Below are 22424 nucleotides of genomic sequence, written 5' to 3' on the forward strand. Positions count from 1 at the left end.
GAAAAAACATAGATCAAAGAAACCACATAAAGATTCCAGAAAAGGACCCAAAGAAATACGACCAATTAATTTTGATGCAGGCACACAGGCAATTCAATAGAGCAAGGATAATCTTTTAAACAAATGGTGTTGAAACAATTTGACGTCCATATGAAAAAAATGAACCTTGACCTCACACCTTATAGAAAAATTAACTCAAAATGATCCATAGAATTAAATATAAAATATAAAACTATAGGGGCTGGCCCAATGGTGGAGTGGTCAAGTTCCCAGGCTCTGCTTTGGCAGCCCAGGGTTCGCTGGTTCAGATCTCAGGTGCAGACCTACACCCCGCTTATCAAGCCATGCTGTGGTGGCATCCCAAATATAAAGTAGAGGAAGATGGGCACAGATGTTAGCCCAGAGCCAATTTTCCTCAGCAAAAAGAGGAGGATTGGCAATGGATGTTAGCTCAGGGCTAATCTTCCTCACCACAAAAACAAAACAAAAATATAAAACTACAAAACTTCTAGAAGAAAACACAAGAGAAAAATTTTTGTGATGTTGAGTGAGGCAAAGAGTTCTCAGATATGATATCAAAAGCTTGTTTGATAAAAGAAAAACACTGATAAATAGACTTTCATTAATATTAAATTTTGTCAAGTGAAAGAAATGGCTAATAGAATGAAAAGACAAGTTACAGACTAGAAAAAAAATTTGCAAATCACATATCCAACATAGGACTTTTATCCAGAATAAAGGAAGAACTCTCAAAATTCTGCAATAATGAAACAACTAACAGAATTAAAAAATAGGAAAATATTTGAACAGACTCTCCACCAAAGAAGATATACAGACAGCAAATAAGTTTATGTAAATATACTCAACATTGTTAGCCATTCAAGAAATGCATATCAAAGCTACAATGAGATATCATCTCAAACCTATAAGAACGGCCAACATGGGGCTGCCCCAGTGGCATAATGGTTAAGTTCACAAGCTCCACTTCTGCAGCCTGAGGTTCACAGGTTTGGATCCTGGGCATGGACATACACACTGCTCATCAAGCCATGCTGTGGCGGTGTCCTACATATAAAAAAGAGGAAGATGGGCACAGATGTTAGCTCAGGGCTGATCTTCCTCACACACACACACACAAAAGAATGCCCAACACACAAACACAATGACAACAACAAAAAGAAAACCTAACAATACCAAGTGTTGGCAGGGATATGGAGCAACAGAAATTCTCTGCCAGTCAGAACACAAAATGGTGCAATCACTCTGGAAAATACTTTGGTAGGTTCTTATGAATATAAATATACCTTTAACATGTGATCCAGCAATCACTCAAATTTGAGCATATGTTCACAGAAGTATATGCACACAAGCATTGCTATTTATAATTGCCAAAACCTCTAAGCTATCCAAATATCCTTCCTTGCGTGAATGGATAAACAAACTGTGATACATCCGTGTAATTAAATACTCTCAGTAATAAAGGAACAAACTATTGATACATACAATAACATGAATATGTGTCAAAAGCATTATGATAAATGAAAGAAGACAGTCTCAAAATGTTCATTAGCATGAAATTCTGAAAAAAGCAAGACTATATGGATAGGAAACAAATCCATGGTTGCCTGGGATTAGTCATGGGTGGGAGTTTGATTACTAATGGGCAGTCCAAAAGAGGTTTTTTAGATGATAGAATTGTTATGTATCTGATTGTAATAGTGATTATTTGGATTTATAAATGTGTTAAAGCTCATAAAATTTTAGAAGAAAATAATGTCAATTTTACTTAAGTAAATTTATAAACAATGATAAAAATATTTTACTACAATTTTTAGTTGCCTTTCTTTTTAGGCTGTCAGCTAGAACAAACATTGTATAATTTTAAACAATGCCATTCACAAAGCCAAAAGAAAAGAATAAAATTGTGCCACTCATTCTAAAATGTTGTAGACATTTCATGGTGTATCTTCTATAATTGAAATCTTCTTCAGCCAGCCCTGACGGCCTCGCTGTTAAAGTTTGGCACACTCCACTTTGGTGGCCCAGGTTCGGTTCCCAGGTGCAGAACCATACCACCCATCTGTCAGTAGCCATGCTGTGGTGGCAGCTAACATAGAAGAACTAGAAGGACCTACAACTAGAATATACAACTATGTACTAGGGCTTTGGGGAGAAAACAAAAAAGAGAGAGAGAGAGAGGAAGATTGTCAACAGTTGTGAGCTCAGAGTGAATCTTTAAAAAAAAAAGAAATCTTCTCTATCTTCACTTACGTGAAGATTTCTACAATACTGATTAAGGATTATGGAAACAAATTCTCTAATTCTCTGTTAATATATCGATGTATCAATGTACCAATGTTAACGTGATCCATCATTGATAAATTTAGTGTGTCTACAAAATTATCCCTTCTAATTTTTAACTTTTTTAAAAAGAAGGATAATGGAAAGACATAATCTATGGCATTGTATCATAGGAAATTGTTTACCCAAAAATATCTCTTTTGCACCATTGCATTCATAAAAATTGAGATAAAAATTTGTAATAAGAAAGATTTGAGCTTTCTTTAACTAAATTCCCATGAAAACCAGTTACGAAGGAAAGATAGATATATACCATATTTTTATAACTGTTTCTTAAAGAGAGCATGGTTTGAATTTTAAACGAGTAGTCTTTAATATTTGACATTTGGGGAAATCATCAATACTTAAATTTGTAGCTTCTATATATTATTGTGCCAGTCTTTTTGATGTGTCAATTTGGCTAGTCCCCAATTATTCTTTAAAACACTATTCTAAGTGTTGCTGTGAAGTGTTTGTAGATGGGATTAAAATCCATAATCAGTTGACTTTAAGTAATGGAGATTATTTTATATAGTGTAGGTAGGCCTGATTCAATCAGTTGAAAGGGGTTAAAAGCAGAGCCAAATGTTCCATAAAGAAGAAGAAATTCTGGGGACAGCAGCTTCACCCTCTGCCTGAGAGTTCCAGCCTTCCCTTCCTGATGGCCTGCCCTACAAATTTCAAACATGCTTAGCCAGCTCCCAAAATGGTGTAAGCTAGTACCTTGCAATATATCTCTTAATGATCAATATGATCATCAAGGGCCCGTCCTGGTGGCGTAGCGGTTAAGTTGGCGCACTCCGCTGTGGCGGCCCCGGGGTTCGCAGGTTCGGATCCCGGGTGCAGACAGATGCACTGCTTGTCAAGCCATGCTGTGGTGGCGTCCCATATAAAGTAGAGGAAGATGAGCATGGATGGTAGCTCAGGGCCAATCTTCCTCAGTAAAAAGAGGAGGATTGGCAACAGATGTTAGCTCAGGGCTAATCTTCCTCACACACACACACACACAAAAATATGATCATCAATATCAATCTTTTAATGATGCAACATATCTCCTACTGATTCCACTTCCCTGGTTTAACCTTGACTTACACAGTTATGTGGATTGTAATTACAAACATAACATTAACCACTGATATATAGTTTAAGATTAATAATTACATTTCCTAACCTTGATGAAAATACTACAACATCTTAGAAATTAATTAAACTCAGAGATTGTTTCTTTGCTAGAAGGTATTCTGTCCATTTCATGAATATTTCTTATATCTACAGTCTGATTTTTCTCGGGTCAACCTCAATAGTTTCTTAGCCTGTGGAATCTTACTTGTTTTCATGTTTGATACTTAAGATGTTTATATAAACATGTGTATACTATTAATACATTAAATTAATATAAACATGATTACGGACTTTATTGGTAACCCATTGTTCTTAAATAAATATGATGGAGATTTTTGTTTGAATCAAAGAATATAGAAACTAGGTATTTTGCAACCTTTCAAAAGCAAAGTATGGCAATCCACCAACACCACCAACACTACAATAAAGCCAGAGGCCTCATAGAAGGCTGACGTTTGTTTATAAGATGCCCTCCAGGAAGAGTTTAACCAGAAATAATTCAGAGCTTTCCTTGGAACTTTGTTTTTTCATTTTTGTTTATGAAAATGTCGCTATCATGCCTCAGAGCCTATGGTGTTAGAAATGATGATGTTACTTATCCGGTCCAGAGCTAACTCTTTTCTAAGCATTTAACAATGGATGATGGAGCAATCTAGTGAGGTTTTTGCTTCTATTCTTCCAAGGTTGTTTCCAATTTTAAGTTAACCCCATTTTAAACAAGACTTTTTCTTAGTTTTTTTTTTACTTTCCATCATAAATGCATTTTCAAAAGTCACATCCTTGTTAAACATCCTCTATTACTCATTAGATCAATGGCATATTTTTTTTTTTTTTTTTTTTTTGCATATTTGGAACACATGGTTCAGAAGGATAAATTCAATCTATGCTGCTAAGGGGAGGATGACAGCAAGTTTCCTAACTCACTGAGTTTTTTGCACTCTTTCCTTAATATTAGCTCTAGGCAAGGTTTTATGATGCAAGCCAAGGAGTTTCTTCTACTTTAACCCCATGGGCCATATTTCTGATTTGGTGTAGCGATGACATTTGATCAGATGTTTAAGCTCTAGAGTTTTCATCATAGAGCTAAAAAACAGCCTTGAGATCAACGCTGGAAGACGCCAGCTGAGTGGTATGAATAAATCATGTAGTAGTGTATTGATAAATATACACTACTGAATATACAGACTTTAATATCAAGATATTGTGGCTGGGTTTTCAAACATCAATGCTGGAATACCATCAATACTGCTATAAGCTATTTTTCAAAATAAGAGCCATCATTTTATTAACATTAGTAACCATATACTTAAATTGTGTGCTTCAGAGCACTAGCTGATTGCCTTTGCGGCCTAGAGGGATACTGTTACCTAAACTGGGAAGATAAAATTCATTAGTAGTATAGTAGGTTTTTTCACCCAACTCTGAAGCTTGAGGGATTTTAAATACAGCCAGAAGCAGAAGGTTCAACTGAACAACTTAACAGTCATATTCAGTGGGATAAATTTGATGTTGCTATCAGGGGCAACTCACTTCTGTGTACAATTTTTTTTTCATTGTGTCTTCAGTTTGCAGAAATAAGAAAGCACTTGAAGACCTATGAACTGTATTTTCCAAAGTAGCTTAAAAGAGCTACTTCTTTCAAAAATCATTAGCTTTTCTTCCATGCAATCTATAGCTATTAAAGTCTTTGAAAACAACTTTTCAATTATATGGATGAGAGGAAACTGGCAAGAGTCAAAATCCATTCTTCCCTGGCTCTCTACCCATTCCTAAACTATTTCAGACAGTAGAAATGTTCTTTTATTTTAGAACACATGAGCTCTTTGCAAATATTTATTGTTGAATGAAATGGCACAGAAGGACAATAGTGTCAAGAGATTTATTGAAAGTAGACATCTCTTGCTAGTCAGGCAAGGTGTCCCAGAGGAGTTTGGCTTGAATTGAACCTTAAAATCCTGATAAGAACTGGGCAGGCAGAGGAGATAAAAAAATATAGTTTTTTTTTAGCATAGTGGTCAAAACTTACTTTACAGTGTATCAGGCTGTATATTTCAGACAATAAGGACTTATAAAACCTTTGGAAAACTGAAGAATAATTGTCCCCCCTTACTGGCATTCAAATCAAAATGAAGAACCATTTAGGGAGACTTTGACTTTCAAGTAAGATGAAGTAATTTGCAAGAGGTTAACATTCCCAATGTGAACATCAAGGAAAACCAGAAAAATTATAAAAATCATATTTTTAAAGGCATCAGAGAGCTGTGGATAGAAGGAAGATTAGAGGGGCTAGATTTTTAGAGAAAATATTCAGAGGTGGGCTCAGAATTTTCAGCTGTCTTTCCCCTGGGAGCATGTGATAATCTGGAGTGGGATTTAGAGCCTGAGGATCTGGGCTTTCTTCAGAGAGAAAATCAATAAGAATAGACAAATAAGCCAACAGAGCTGTTAGCAGTCATCCAAGACTGGAGACTTAAGTTGCCTGAAAAACATGACCAGCTTCTCTCATAAGAGCATAACTTAATTTATAGATGGGCAGTGTGAGTGGTTAAATAACTAAGCTAGAAATTTTGCTAAATTTTTTACTGAATATTGAAGTCTCATTGTCAGAAGAAAAGACCATAAAAACAATTTTTGAAGGCACTAGAGAGAGTGGTGAACTGACACTGACATTCTACCATTAACTTTTCTTTCTGGGGATATTTGCTTATTCTGAGTACGGCTAGATGTAGAGAATCCAGGCCCAGCCCCTGGCAGAGAGTTTTTGGGAAACTAAGAAATGAGCAAGAGTTTTGCCATTCAAACATATAGCCAGACTTCCTCATAAGATAATTACCATTCAAAAGCTGCACAAGATAAGACTAAGCAGCAAATCTCTGAAAAGCAAAGCAGAAATTCCAACAATCTCCCAGAGGTGAGAAGAAAAATGTTTTCTAGGCCCTCAATTAAAAGCTTTTGGTGAGCACACCCTAAGAATAGAGACAAAGAGATAGATGGAATCTCCACAAAAATCCAATGAAGTTTTGACCTGGCTCCATTTCTGATTGGATTAAAGTGATTGTTCCTCCATTTCATTTCCTATAACCTTTATGGTGAAAAAATGGCATCTATAATATGAACCTTTATAGTTTTTTATGTACAGTGTTAATAATTATATAAAAAATTAATAAGCATATAGAGAGATAGGACCATATGGTCAGTAACCAAGAGGACAAACAGACAATAGAATCAGACTTTCAGGTGATCCTCATATGGGGATCAGAAGTCAAAGATTTAAAAATGACTATGACTAATATATTCAAGAAGTTAGACAAAAGATGAAAAAATTGGTAACATATGGAAAAGTTCAATGTACTACAAGAATAAAATGAATATTGTAGAAAGAAAAACACAACATATGAAATTAAGAAAACAATGGATGATTTTCACAGAAGTTTGAACAAGTACAAGGCAGATCAACAGGAAATATCCAACTTGAAGCACACAATAACAACAAAAGAGAGTGTAACAGACAGGAGGAAATCTGTCAGGAAGTCTAACATACATGTGAATGGAAGAAAGGAGAGAGATAGTTTTAAAGAAATGTTAGCTGAGGATTTTTAAAAACAGATGAAAACCATCAACACATAGATAAAAGAAGCTCATCAAACCACAAGCAAGAGTTTAAAAATTATAACTATGAACATTATAGTCAAGTTGCTGATCACCAAAGACAAGGAGAAAGTCTCACAGTGGCAATCAGTAAAAAAGACATTATTATCAAAAGATCAAAAATGAGACTAACAGATGACTTCTCATCAGAAACAAAGGAAGTTGGAAAGTAATGGGTTGATATTTTGAAAGTGTTAAAATAATTGTTAATCTAGAATCCTTTATCTAGTAAAAGTATTCTTCAAAAATAAACATGAGATAAAGATGTTCTCAACAAACAAAAACTGAGTACATCATCAACAGGCAGGAGAAGACAGGCAAAAGGAGTTCTTAGGCCAAAGTGAAATAATTCCAGACAAATAAATGGAATGTGTAAAGGAGTTAAGAGCACTAGAAATGGAAAATATTTGGATAAATATATATTGATTGTATAAAACAATAATTTTAATGTTTTATGAAATTTATAACAAAAATACAGATAAAATGCGTTACAACAATAATGTGAAAATGGGAGGTGGATTCTTGAAAGTAAAGTATTCTAAGATGCTAACATTATAGAGAAGCAAAATTATTAATAACTTGTATTAGATGGTAATAAGTCAAGGATAAATTTTTAATCAGTAAGCACTAAAAGAGTAATAAAAGAATGTATAATTCATGAGGTAATAGAGAAAATGGAATAAATAAAAATATTATGCAAAAACAAAAGAAAGCTTAGAAGAAGAAACTGGGCCAGCTCAGTGGTTCAGTGAAGTGCAGGTGCTCTGCTTTTGAGGCCCAGAGTTCACAGGTTCTGATCCCGGGCGCTGACTGACGCACCACTTGTCAAGCCATGCTGTGGTGGCGTCCCATATAAAATAGAAGAAGATGGGCACAGGTCTTAGCCCAGGGCCAGTCTTCCTCAGCAAAAAAGAGAAGGATTGGCATTGGATGTTAGCTCAGGGCTAGTCTTCCTCACACAAAAAAATAAATAAACAAATAAAAATAAATAGAAGAAACAAAGGCATAAAGAAGACATGAAATAGAGAAAACTAATAACAAAACGATAGATTTGAGGGGCCGGCCCGGTGGTGCACGTGGTTAAGTGCGTGCATGCTCTGCTGTGGCAGCCCAGGGTTCACTGTTTCGATCCCAGGCACGCACTGCCGCACCTCTTGTCTGGCCATGCTGTGGCAGGTGTCCCATATAAAGTGGAGGAAGATGGGCGTGGATGTTAGCCCAGTGCCAGTCTTCCTCAGCAAAAAGAGGAGGATTGGCAGATGTTAGCTCAGGGCCAATCTTCTTCACACACATACACAAAAAAGATAGATTTGAATCCAACTGTATCAGTATTTTATATTAAAGGTAAATGGACTGGATATTTTAATTAAAATACTATGCTTGTTGGATTGAAATAAAGAATAACTCTATTTTGCTAAGAAGAAAAACATTTTGAATATAAGCACACACAGACATGGTGAAAACAAAAAGATAGGAATTAATGAATCATAAAAATACTAATAAAAAGAACACTGGTATATTTATACTCATAAAGAATGTAGGCTTTACGGCAAAAAGCACTACCAATTATAGACAGATTTTTTAATCATGAAGAGATCAATCAACCAGAAAATGTCACAATCCTAAATATATATGCAATAAATAACACAGATTTTATATATATAAAGCAGAAAATAAGAAACCTAAACAGACAACAGACAATTCCACAATTATAGAGGAAGAATTAACAGACCTGTCTCTATAACTGATAGAAGAAGCAGTAAGGGCAGAGAAGATCTAAACAACACACATAACAAAACTTGACTAAATTCACACATACAGAGCATGGAACACAACGATGACATCATTTATATTTTTTGAACTGCACAAAAATATTCACCAAATTAATCACCAGTTAAGTCATAAAAAAATCCTTAAAGGGGGCCGGCATGGTGGTGTAGTGGTTAAGTTCATACACTCTGCTTTGGCAGCCCAGGGTTCACCAGTTTGGATCCCAGGTGCAGACCTACACACTGCCCATCAAGCCACGCTGTGGCGGTGTCCCACATACAGAATAGAGAAAGATGGACACAGATGTTATCTCAGGGACAATCTTCCTCAAGCAAAAAGAGGAAGATTGGCAACAGAGGTTAGCTCAGTGACAATCTTCCTCACCAAAAAAAAAAAAAAAAAAACCTTAAAAATATCAAAAGACTGAAATCACTTAGAGTATACTCTCTTACCACAGTAGAATTTAGCTAAAACTAAATAATAAAAAAGAAACTATAATAACTCAATAAGCTTGGAAATTCCAAGTAATCTATATGTCAAAGAAGAAATCACAATGGAAATTAGAAAATGTTACAAACTAAATAATAATGAAGACACAACACGTCAAGTCTTACTGGATAGAGCTAAAGCAATGCTTAAAAGGAAATGTAGAGTCATAAGTACATATAGTACAAAAGAAGAAATATTAAAAAGTCAACTAAGAAGCCATCTCAAGAAACTACCAAAAAATAAAAGAACAGCAAATCAATCCTCAAGAATGAAGAAGAAAGAAAATAATAAGGATAAAATTGAAAAATCATTGAAATACAAAATAAACATACAACAGAGAAAAATATCAAAAAGTTGTTTTCATTTAGCTTTTAATAAAATTGAAAAACCCCTAGTAAGACTGATTAAAACAAACAAAATACAAATTACCTATATCAGCAATATAAGAGGAGGCATCAGTATAAATCACCCAAATATTAAAACTAACAATTTGAATGAAATTGAAAAATTCTCTGAAAACCCAGCTTACCAAACAGACTTAAGAAGACATTTAAAATCTGAGTAGTGTTAAATCTCTTAAAGAAATTAATTCAGTTTTATAATCGTCCCACAAAGAAAATTCCAGGCCATAATAGATTAACCTATGAATCCTTCCTAATATCAATATTACACAAAATCTACCAGAGAATAGACAGAAGACATTTCTACCTCTTCATATGGAGCTTGCATAACCTTGAAACCAAACCCTACAAAGCTATGAAAAGAAAAGAAACTTATTGACCAATACTCTCATCCATCTAGTTCAAATATCCTAAATAAACTACTAAAAAATGAAACTCAAAGCTATTGAAAAAAGGAATACTTCAGGACTTAGCAGAGTTTATTCCAACAAATCAAGGGTATTTTTACATTTGGAAATCCATCAACATAATCCACTACATTAACAAAAACATAAGAGGAAAATTATATAGTCATCTAAATAGAAACAGAAAAGTAATTTGGTAAAATTTAACACCTATTTTAAGTCTTAATAATGAGAAAATACAAATTAAAACCACAATGTAGTATCACCACACAGGAGAATGGATAAAGTTAAAAAGACTAAAGATACCAAGTGTTGGAGAAGATGTACTGCATCGGGACTTCTCACACATTGTTGGTAGGAGTGTAATTGGGTACAAAAACTTTGAAAAACTGACAGCACACACTAATGTGGAATGCACACACACCCATGACTCAGCAATTCTGTTCCTAGGTATGGACACAACAGAAATATGGATATATGTTCACTAAAGACATGTGCAAGAATGATTAAACGGCACTGTTTGTAATAGTCTCTAACCGAAAATTACCCAGTGCCAAAAAGTTGAAGGGATAAGTAAATTGTAGTATGTTCATATAATGGACATATAATTTCACATTGGTTCATATAATTTATGAAGCAATGAGAATGAACCAACTATGTCTATAAGTGCAATATATATGAATCTAAGAAACATAATATTAAAAGAAGATAGCTATAAAAATAATACGTAGTATAAGATTCCATACATTTCAAGTTCAAAGACAAGCATAACTAATCTATGCTTTCAGAAGTTGGAATGGTGATTACCCTGGGTAACAGGGTAGTGACTGCAATGGGACATGAAAGGGGCTTCTGTAGTACTTGTAATATCTTGTTTCTTGATCTGGTTGGTGGTTACACACGTGTGATCAGTTTGTGATAAATCATTGACCAGCATACTTATAATTTAAGTACTTTTTCAAATATGTATTATACATCATTAAAGTTTATATGTCTAAATCTATAGTATTAGTTATCTATTGCTGATGTAACAAATTAGTGCAAACTTAATAGCTTGAAACAACACAAATTTATTATCTTGCAGTTCTGTAGGTCAGAAGTTTGACTTGAGTCTCTGAGCTAAAATCAAGTTTTCAACAGAGCTGTACCTCCTTCTGGAGACTCTAAGGGACACTCCAATTCCTTGCCTTTCCAGCTTCTAGTGGCTGGAAAGCCCACATTCCTGGGGTCATGGCTTCCTCTCTCCATCTTCAAAGCCAGCAACTCGCCAACCCTTTTTCTGTCATTACATTTCTTTCTGACTATAGCCAGGAAATATTCTCCACTTTTAAGGATTCACGTGATTAGATTGCATCCACCTGAATAATCCACGAAGATCTCGCTATCTCAAGGTCCTTAACCTTAATCACATCCGCAAAATTCCTTTTGCCATGTAAGGCAATATATTCACAGGTTCGCAGTTCCAGAGATTAGGATGTGGGCACCTTTAGGGGACCATTCTTTTGCCTCCCACATATGTATGTATGTGCTGCGTGTATTTATATATTTAGCAAAATTTCACTTGGGGTCTTAAGTCCTGATCTAGCTTCTTGACCACATTTTGTAGTAGAAGAATATCTATGGATTGCGTTCCAGATTCTGGGTACGTGACTGTGTAAATTATTTTACTTAGTTTCCTCAAATGTCATATTACAAGGCTAGACTAGTTGATCTCTAAATTAACTCCTCATATCTAAAATTGATATAACAATATTAGTAACATAAAGGACTTAGATTTTACCTTTCATTTGAATAATTTAAAAATATAACTTTTTAGTCAACTGTGAATTATTCAGTATGGGAACAAGCAAGTCAAATATTTCACATCCCATCCAGTCATCCTTTGCTACCCATCATGTTTCTTGGTCTCTGTCTCTCAATTCAAGACATGAAGATACACTTTAATGATTACAAAGGTACAATCGCTGGTCCAAAATATGTGCAAAAGATTTTAAATCCCAATATAAATGATTTGGGGAGGGAGGAGTGATCATCCCAGATCATGAATATCTTCAAGATAGCTCCACATCTATTGCAATTCAGGGAGCAGTCTACCTCCATTCTTAAATGTGAATGTCTATATTATAAATAAGTTGCTTCTTATCATTATACTTCAGTTGTTATATGACCTCAGTTTAGACCCCAGAGGGTTCTAGCTTTCCCGGAGCCCTTTTCACAGTGGCATTTTGTCTGTCACTTGTCAACCTATACTGAGTAATTACAGTTGGAAATGTCTCATATAAAGCATGGTAGGTGATTGTCCAACCTGAAATGCTAATATAACAGCATCCTAATGTTTTATTTTATCTTTCTAAGTGAGACATGTGCTCTCCTGGGGATCACTGGAGACTTCTATTTCTGGTGCTTAATGCTGGGACAGCATGCACTCTCTTCAGGAGACTTCCCATTAAATGCAAAATGACTTTTGTTTCTCATCACTCCACATGACACAAGGGTTACAAAAATGTACTCTACATTCTGGCATATCCTGTTGTGAATTTTCTCACCAAGCTTGTTCAATTCCTCAGATCATTAATCTTATCTTCTGGAGTTCCGATAGCCAAGCGGGTTTTCAATGTAGCCACTGTGGTTGACTTTCTTGCTAAGGAAACCAAAACCCAAAGGAATTCCACCTCCACATTGAAAATAGAACAGTACATTGCTTACATTTCAGTCTGGAGAAGACTAGAATAATCAGAAAGGACTTATTCAACCAGGATAAGGTGGCTTGAAGGTGCAGCTTTAGAAATTTTAAATCTAACAAATCTGTTAAGAAGTAGTCTAGGTTGGTTAGTAGGGAATTTGAGAACATTTTGTGTCAACTCAAAATCGCTTCTTTTTTCTGTTTGTTTCTTAAGAGATTATACATCAATTCTGTATTTTAAGCAAATGTAAAGGAGATATAGTGCTCGCACCTGGATTGCATCATTTCTAGATTAAAATAAACCAAGCTGCAGGAAGATGTTAAAAGAGTGGAGTTTATAGAGATGTTGATACCTTCTTTGGGTAGTGATAACAGGAGTATGCAACCTACTTTTGGCTCTTTAGGAGTTTAAATAGAGTTCTCCTTCAAGTAGCCTTCCTCCCACATTACCCTGTGTTCTGACTTTTGAGAATGGTGTAATTAGCTTGTGTCACTGCTATGTGTGACTTTGGTGTCAGTGTAGTCTGTAAGACACTAAAATGAGGTTTGTGTGTAAACAATCAAACAGTCCCAGGCTGCTGTATTAGGAAAGCAGCTCTGCCAAGAAAACAAAGAAATGGAACAGAAGAGCCAACAACAACACACCTGTCCATGAGGCAGTCAGTCTTGAGTCATAGTCTGTATTTTTTGCTCCAAAGCAGTGGCAGTGAATGCATTCAATGTGTTAGGCATAAATGGAATTGTGAGGGTACATTTCATGATTTGGGAGAAGCTTATAAAATAGTAAACATTAAATTCTGGAGCATAGGATTAAATATTACTGGGTCTCAGCACAATGTATGTGTGCATTTGTGCGTGTGTGTATCGGGAGAGGGCGGTTGGGGAGGCTGAAGGGAAAATTAAATATTTAAGAATTCCATTTTTCCCCAGACTATCATTTATTAAGATATTTCCACCTACACAGCAAAATATATATGTACTGGAACTCAGCTACTTTTCCAGCAGTCCTATTTATGTAGAAAAAATAAACAATTCAAAAATTTTAAAAGGTATATTGGAATAGAAAAGAAAAGAAAAACTATATTCTTGTGAAACACTCTATAGATGCAAATGCACAGAAATGTTTAATCTTTATATATGTATAAAGAGATTTATTTATTTATATATCTTTTTCTTATAACTACCCTTAGCAAGTACTACTTTCCATGTGCAGAATAAGCTATGTGTTTTACATACATACATAGCTGGTCTCACAATGCTCTTGAGCGATAGGCATTTTGATCCCATTTCAAGAGCGAGGAAATAGGGCCGGCCCCGTGGCTTAGCCGTTAAGTGCTCGCTCTCCGATGCTGGCGGCCCGGGGTTCGGATCCCAGGTGCACACTGATGCACTGCTTCTCTGGCCATGCTGAGGCCGTGTCCCACATGCAGCAACTAGAAGATGTGCGACTATGACATGCAACTATCTACTGGGGCTTTGGGGGAAAAATAAATAAATAAAATCAAGAGTGAAGAAATAGAGAGTTGGAGAGTTGAGTGACTTGCCCTGGGTCATGCTAATCAATTAAAATGTTGACTGATGACCTATAATATGTTCATAAATATATCTTTTGGGTTTTATTCAATTATTTCCTTCAGATAAATTCCTGAAAGTTGAACTGTTGGTACACGGAGGAAGAGGTGGGGAGTCACTATATTAAAGATCAGGATTTTGTTATTTAGAACCTTATGTTTGTACCAGCAGTATAGGAGACTACCCATTTCTTCACATCCTTGCTAACACAGAGTATTGTAATGTTTTAAAATGTCAATTTGAAGAGCAAAAAGATGTTGTATCTTTTTATTTGCATTTTATGTTACAGAAGTTACATATTTACCTTACAAATGTACAATGGCCAATTTTATTTATTTTGTCTTTCTTTGTATCCTACATTTATGCCCTTTGCATAATTTTCTACCAAGTAAATTTATCATTTGCTTAGTGATTTGATGAAATAATCCTTAAAATCATTTAATATAATATGCAAAAAAAGATATGCAAGAAAATTTTGGAAAAAAAAGAACAATGGGGAAATTTGTTCTTTTAGATATTAAAAAATACCACAACTGCTACTTTGATTGGGAGTCACTAATTTATTCGACTTATAGATTAATGTATAGGGTATTAACATCTTTACAATTTTGAAATTTCTAATTCAATAACGGGTATTCAATGACCTCCATGTATTCATTTTATTTTATATGCCATAGTAAAATTTGCTTTGTTTTACTTATTTGTTTTGTTTTACTATAAATCTATAGTATTCATACGTTTATTCCTAGATAAATTATATTTTTGTTGCTGTTGTAAATGGAATATATTTCATTATATTTTCTAAGTACTGATATTTTTCACTTTATAATTCATCATCTGAATTTTATTTCTGTCATGTTATTTTGTTTTATGAATGTATGTATGTATTTTTATGGACCCACTTTGTCCTTGTCTTTTGTCATAAACTATATGGCATAAACTAAATGGACTTGATAGATCTAGCAGATACGACTGACATTATTGGACTAAGGAAGGGATAAAAGAAAGGAAAAGAAAGAGAGTGGAGGAAAGAAAAGGAGAGGATAGAATAACCTATAAGCAAGCAGGGTCATTTTTGTTAGTTGATAACTGTATTGGAAATTGTGGATTTGCTTTTTCTTGTCACATAGAGGTGGATGGATACCAAGAATCTCTCTGGATATTTTCCTTATTCTTACATACAATCATAGCAAGTATAGAAATCCTTGGCCACTTAACCTTACAGACTTGTGTTTGCAATGTAATTATCAAGGACAAACACCCTTCTAGAACACAGGTCTCTTCTGTTAAGCACTTGATAATTGGAACTCCAAAAAATCTTTATAGCTGCATTCTTATATGATTTTTTTGTGCCCTCCCAACTTCCTTACCAATAGTAATCATTTAAAAATACTTATAAGATGAATGCATGAAAGAAAGAAGTAAAAAGTTTAAGTAAGTTGTCACTTTGGGGTATAGAAAAATTTCTTTTTCTGTGGGCCTATAAATGTTTACTTCATGTCCAAAGAAATTTTATTGTACATTCCATCTGCAGTAACTTTCCTATCAAGGTCTGCAGGCTTGCAAAATACAGTCAGCTTCAAATGGTTGTAGGTTCTCTGACCCCAAAAACCCAAGAGGCTTAATTCCCATTTATATACTAGGGATTAGAATTCAATAAGTTCACAATAGTCTGGAACAAGAAGGAGAACAAGATTGTGCTTGCTCTAAATTTAGATCACAGAAGCATGGAATTTCAGGGTTTTAAAGACATTTAGAGTGTCTTTAAATTTCAATTAGCTCATTTTACCATTCCATCTAATATTTTCAAAAGTCTCGTTGTCTTATAAGATTTCATATCAGAGAGACTTTAAGAAGCTCTATTTTGCCCTCGGCTAGGTTTTTAGTTTCTTTGGTGAGCAGTGAGGTTATTTTATATTTCTGCTCAATATTATTGCATTTAGTACTAGTAGAGTGGCTGAGAGCAAGGTCCAGGAACTCCACAGATGTTACAACTAGGGCAACAAAAGAAATGATGAAAGCTGGAAGCCTCGTGTAGAGACGTATAGGAGACAAGGTATCAGTTGGACATTTAAAGAACGGGCAGACTGAGAAATGAATTGGAAAGCAAATCTATAGAAAGAAAGACAGGGTGGATATATAGAGCATTCCTTTACGATCAAAGGCAGTTATTCAAATATGGATAGATTAGACAATTGATTATACGAGGTTTAAGTTTTCAGCGAAGGACAAGGTTACTAGCCAGATAATAAGTGGAGACTGGGGATATTAGATACAAAGGAAAATTGGTTCATGGTCGCAGAAGGGCATGAGCTTTGAAGCCAGTTAACTCTGTGAACTTGGCCAATTTGCTTACTTTCTCAAGTTTTGCTTTCATTGAAACAGTTTAATAAGAGTACTGCCTACCTCGTAGAGTTGATGGAAGCACATCAAGTGGCTGCACATAGTACACACTCAGTGAAGGAAAGTGGTTATTATTTTTAAGAGGCTTGAGGGTACATGACAGAGTCCTGATGACTGGGCAGGGTGAATGCTGTTATATTGGAACGAGAAGTGAGAAAGAACCATTTCTCAGTGAGTATCATACTTTTCTAGTTTGACTTGTCCTTTATGTGAATAGAAATATTCTTTAATCTGGGATGGAGCAAAACTTGCTAATGGCAGTTAAGTAGTCACTATAATGGTTTAGCAATCACAACTAAGTGGATTCTGGATGCCTTAGCCACCTTGCAGATTCCTTATCATTCATCTTTGCTCAATCACAGAGGTACCATTGATTGGAATCACAACTATTCTAATTTTTGAAATAGAGTAGAATGTAATCTCCCACCTCTGCCCTTCAGCAGACCCCTCAAGAGGTGTCTGCTATTTTTCTCACATCCACATCAGATGTGGATGCTCCTGCCAGAATTTTGAGTGCTGATTTCAAGCCATGATTTCTCTATTTCCTTGTAACAATACTCTTTTGGGGTGAATAATATCAAGACATTTCAGCCTTCTGTCATCCTCATTGCTGTCATACACAATCCTATTGTATATATATTCCTTATTCACTGGAGATTTTAGTGCCTGGCTGTCTTCTTTTCCACTCCAATCCTTCCATCATCCTGGGAGATATCTGCCTCCACAAAGACAACTCATCCAATTGCCCAGTCTCCCAGTATTTCGATCATAACTCTAATAACCCTCCCTTCACTCTACTTTAGCCAATGTTTTTTGGATATTTTCATCTACTGTTTGCTGTTTTATCTGTCTACAATCTAGTTGATGATGCTGATGAATAAATTTCACAAAACTGTACAAATTATAATTTTATTGTTATCATCCCCAAAATTGATCCTCTATGCCATCTGATAATACTGTTATGATTTCTCAATACTTTAATATTTCTCAAGATTTCCCATGATTTGGAAAGCAAGCCATTCCAACCTCCAGCCCTTTTCATCGCAAGACCTTTTCCACTCTTACACATTCAATTTAAACATCTATTTCCATCTAAGCTGTTGGTCTTACAGAGAAAGTAGAACATATAAGATAAGCATTCTTCCTCTAGCTATGACCAAACTTAGAGAATTCCTTGCATATACATTCATCTTTTTCTCCCCCTTTCCTTTTAAAATACAAGTCTGTCTTCTTTCTTGCGGATGGTGACTTTCTCCATTTGATCTTGATCTTGTTTTCTCCTGACTCTTCAGGTTTATAAATCATTTTTTCCTCTTTCAATACCCCCTCTAGATTTGAATATTTTTTAACTCTAATATATCCATGCTTAAAAAAATTCTCCCTTGAGATTTTTTCCTAGCTGCAGTGTTGTCTTTATCCTCTTTATTCAAGAAGAAGTTATCCATTGGGTTCTCTGCTCTTAGTGTATTCACTTTCTCCCCTTGCAGTCACTCCTCAATCCGTAATAATTTGGATTTAGCATATCCAACTCCACTGATATTGTTCACATTAAAGTTACCAACAGCCTATTTGTTGCTACATCCAATAAACACTTCCCAGTTTTATCTTCCTTGATTTCTTAAAATACATCTGGCATAATTGACTCCTGCTTGAAAGAAATGGTCTTCCTTTGTCATTCAAGCCACCACATTTTCCTGGTTTTCCTTCTATGTTTCTGGTTGTTACATCTCAGTATCTCTTTTAAACACACGTAGGATAACATAATATAATATAGTATAATATAGTATAATATAATATAATATAATATAACATAATACAGCATATTTCTTGGATATTAAGACTCCTGTGGGTACTGTCCTCTTTAATCTCATTTCTTGCTGCAGCCTCACTACAGCCTTTTGCCCATACTAGCCCAATACTCTGAACGCTACATACTCTGGCCTTCTTCACTGAGATGAAAGTCTATCATTGGGACCTCCAAACAAGCTGATCGCTCTACATTGATTATCCTTGCTTTTACTTAACTTCTACTTGTTAATTATGTCTCAGCTAAGCTCTAAAATCCTCTGGAAAACCTAACTTAACCTCAATAAATGCCCCTCCAAAGTGCTGCCAAACGTCCTTCTATTTCTTCTTTCTTATCCCTTATAACAATGTGTCTAAACTGTTTTCTTTTCTATTTTCCACTTTAGACTCTAAGCTCCTGGAATGTAGAAAATATATTTACCATCAAATACTAGAACATAGACTAGTGCATAGTATAAAGTAGGTGCTTAATGAATATTGGTCAAACTGAATGAATCAACAAAGCATATCACGAATATATATTCTGAAGAATTTAACATTTAACCCTTGAAGAATTACAGATTAAATTATTAAATGCATTATTTGTAAATACTTTGAAAATAAAGTGCTGATGACTAGAAGGCATCATGGATTCACAAAGAACAAGTCATGCCCTATTTATTGGATTTCCTCTGGCAGATGAGAATGCCCTAGATGGAGTGCCTAGACTTTTTGGTTTGGAATACTTTTGCTTCAAAAGAATCCAATAATTTAGGTTTTATAATCTCTTATATCATTGTGGGCAAGATAGTAAGATGAGGTCAAATATAAAAAAAAAACGCAGAATGGTGATATTTCTAATATGTCTCTGGTACTGCAGAGTTAGCATTTGGCTTTGCTTTGTTCAACAATTTTACAAATGCCTTGGGGAAGTATATGGAAGACAGACTTTTTTGTAGTAGAAGCAGTAGAATGGAATACTTGCAAAGCATTCCAACAGTCAGGGTGCTAATTTCTGTCAGGGATATCCTCGTCAGTGAAGGTATTTCTGTCTTGAGTGGGAGGTTGGCTATATAATTTCCAAAGTCTTTTCCAAATTTAAGATGTCATGATTCTGTGAAGTATTATCATCTCAGGATGTGCTGGAGATGCCTGTATAATCCGAGAATGTCCTACATAGAACAAATTACAAAGTGTATCACTGACAAGAGAGTTAAATGTATCATCTTGTGTCTCTGGGACTTTTCAAAGAATTCAGGACAAAAAGAATGAAACTAAAGACTCTACATCATATAACAACAGATCTTAAGGAGATATGTAGAAGACAGATTCTTTCAAAATTCATGCATTTTTAGGTAATAAAACAAGTTTCTATTATTCAACTATTACCTATAAACAAACAGAATTTACTTGAGAAATACTCAATTATTTGAAAAATCCAGTTGTGAAATAGAGTTGGTTTATTTTTTCAATTTTTATAGTATTTTAAGTACTTTTGAAGTTTTGCTGTTGTTATTGTTTTTGCCACCTACAAAGCTGACCTCTCTATACACCATCACCTTAAGCACCAACAAGCCAAATGGAGCTTTTATATGGTCAAATTCATAACCTCTGTGTTTTCAAAATCCTTTTAAAGGATAATGAACCCATACTGCTTTAGAATTTAATGTTATTTTCTATCTTCAGTAAAGACAGAGGGTTCTCTCTCTGTCAGATATGATTTGGAAAGGACATCAGAGGCCAAGGAACGTTGTTGAGTTGGATAAGTTCCACTGATGAAAAGGCCTAATTGAGGGGACTGGCTAAATTTTAGTAGGCAGTATGAAAGTGAAATGCTGCTTCCAAATGGTGTTTGAATAATTATATCCAAATAAGAAAGCTTTTTGGGTTTCACTTGTGTGACCTTTTAAGTGGCAAATTGTCACACATTTCAACTGAGCTAATGTTTCACCAAATCAACTCATTTGAGACTTCTGATCACAGTTGAATGATTGACGTACTAAAGTTAATAAGAAACAGTTGCCACTTCTCAGTTATTTTTTTGGAATAACTCCTGCATTGGACTTTTTCTATCTGTTCCATGGCCAGGACTCCAATTCAGACTATTATTGCTCTATGTCTGCTCTACTGTGATAACTTCCCAACTGATCTCCTTCTCTCCAATTTCTTTCCCCTCCAATCCCCGTTCTATATGATTTATCAAGTCAATTTTCTACAACACTGTTCTGATCACAAATAACTCCCCTCCGTAAAAACCTTCAATGGGTCCCCACTGTTTACAAAATAAAGCTCAAACTAGTCAGCATGTGTTCAAGTACCTAAACCTATCTATCCCTGCCAAAAATTCCACTCCTATCAAGTAAATTATTTAATGAAACTATCTAAAGATTCTGCCTCTAAGCATTTAATGACGGAATGCTTTTCCCCTGGAATGTTACCTTCTGCTTACACACATTCACAATGTTCTTCAAATTTTCTTAGCCCTTCAGATTGAAGAGATCTGTACCTCTTTGGGATTCTTAGAGCCATTATTATCTGAACAACTCTTCATTGTGCAATTAATCTTTATCTCATGGCGTTCTTTCTATTATTATATTTGAATTTTATTGTTTCTTATCACCTCCTTATGAATTTGTTGGAGGTAAGAGAATATCTTATCCCCTTAAAATTACTGATTATAGGGGCCAGCCACATGGCCTAGTAGTTCAATTCAGTGTGCTCCACTTTGGCAGCCCAGGGTTTCTTTCCCAGGCACGGACCTACACCATTCATCGGTGGCCAAGCTGTGGTAGTGACCCACATACAAAATAGAGGAAGATTGGCACACATGTTAACTCAGGGTGAATCTTCCTCGACCAAAAAGAGGAAGACTGGCAACAGACAGATGTTAGCTCAGGGCAAATCTTCCTCAGAAAAAAAAAAATCATTGATTATATAGGGCACAGGGTCTGTGATGATCTTCTTGGCCTCTGTTCCTGTAAGCTTCAAATAACTACAGCTGAAATTCACATACTCTCCATTTGCAATATCATCTTTCCAACCCTTTGTTTAAACTCCAACTTGGGGATTATAATATGATTCTTAGTCTGGGGAAAGTTAGAGGCCCAAATCATTAGTTCAATATTATCGAGTCATTAGAAGGTTATCTTCCTAATTGTGCGATTCTTTTCTAATATATGTATTTTTCTCCTATTACAGAAGGCTAAGCTCACATCTCACTCATAATCATTGTTCACTGCTCTCATCATTCCCCTAAGACATTGACAGGTTTTCTAGCTCTATCTCCATTTACAGGCTATTCTGGTCTCTCTCAAAACTGACTGGTCCACCTTGACACATCCTGCCTAGTTTTTTTCAGATCCTCCATATACTGGCTAGTTCTGCTTCTTCCTCTAAGCCCTAATTCTAACAGTGTCTTTCATATAATAGATTTTAAATAAGTATTAGTTGACTCCTCTTGATAGTGAGTTTTGATATTCTCCTACCAAGCCTGCCAGTCTCCTTGAACACTAACCCAACAACACACATGCATGCACATATGATATGATCTCTAGTATTGTTCTGTGACTTGAAGCTTGCAGCTGAAAATTAAGCAAAGGGTACGACCAAACTTCTAGAATAATATACTAGTTAATGATTCTTTTTCCAGCTTAATCTCCTGTTCTCCTTTTTCTGTTACTGTCTCTTGAGAGTCTTTCTCCGGCCTCTGTGAAACCATTTTCCACTTGATTTCCCCACTTTTCTCACCAAGAACACAAAGCCTTTAGTGGGAAAGATATGAGTTTAAAAGTCATATTGTGTGGTATG

General features: G+C 35.2%; 1 long non-coding RNA gene across 1 annotated transcript in view; it reads right to left on the bottom strand.

Annotated features, from left to right (window-relative positions):
- Positions 1-822: 822 nt before the first annotated feature.
- The window catches only part of LOC147916283 (uncharacterized), a 112422-nt gene continuing 90820 nt past the window's right edge, over positions 823-22424 (bottom strand). The window contains exon 3 of the long non-coding RNA XR_015553212.1: positions 823-1065. This is a non-coding gene — a long non-coding RNA (uncharacterized LOC147916283). The remainder of the gene's footprint in view (positions 1066-22424) is intronic.

Source organism: Ceratotherium simum, chromosome 9 (genome assembly GCF_057802395.1).
Source record: "Ceratotherium simum simum isolate JZ-2026a chromosome 9, ASM5780239v1, whole genome shotgun sequence".
Taxonomy (NCBI): domain Eukaryota; kingdom Metazoa; phylum Chordata; class Mammalia; order Perissodactyla; family Rhinocerotidae; genus Ceratotherium; species Ceratotherium simum.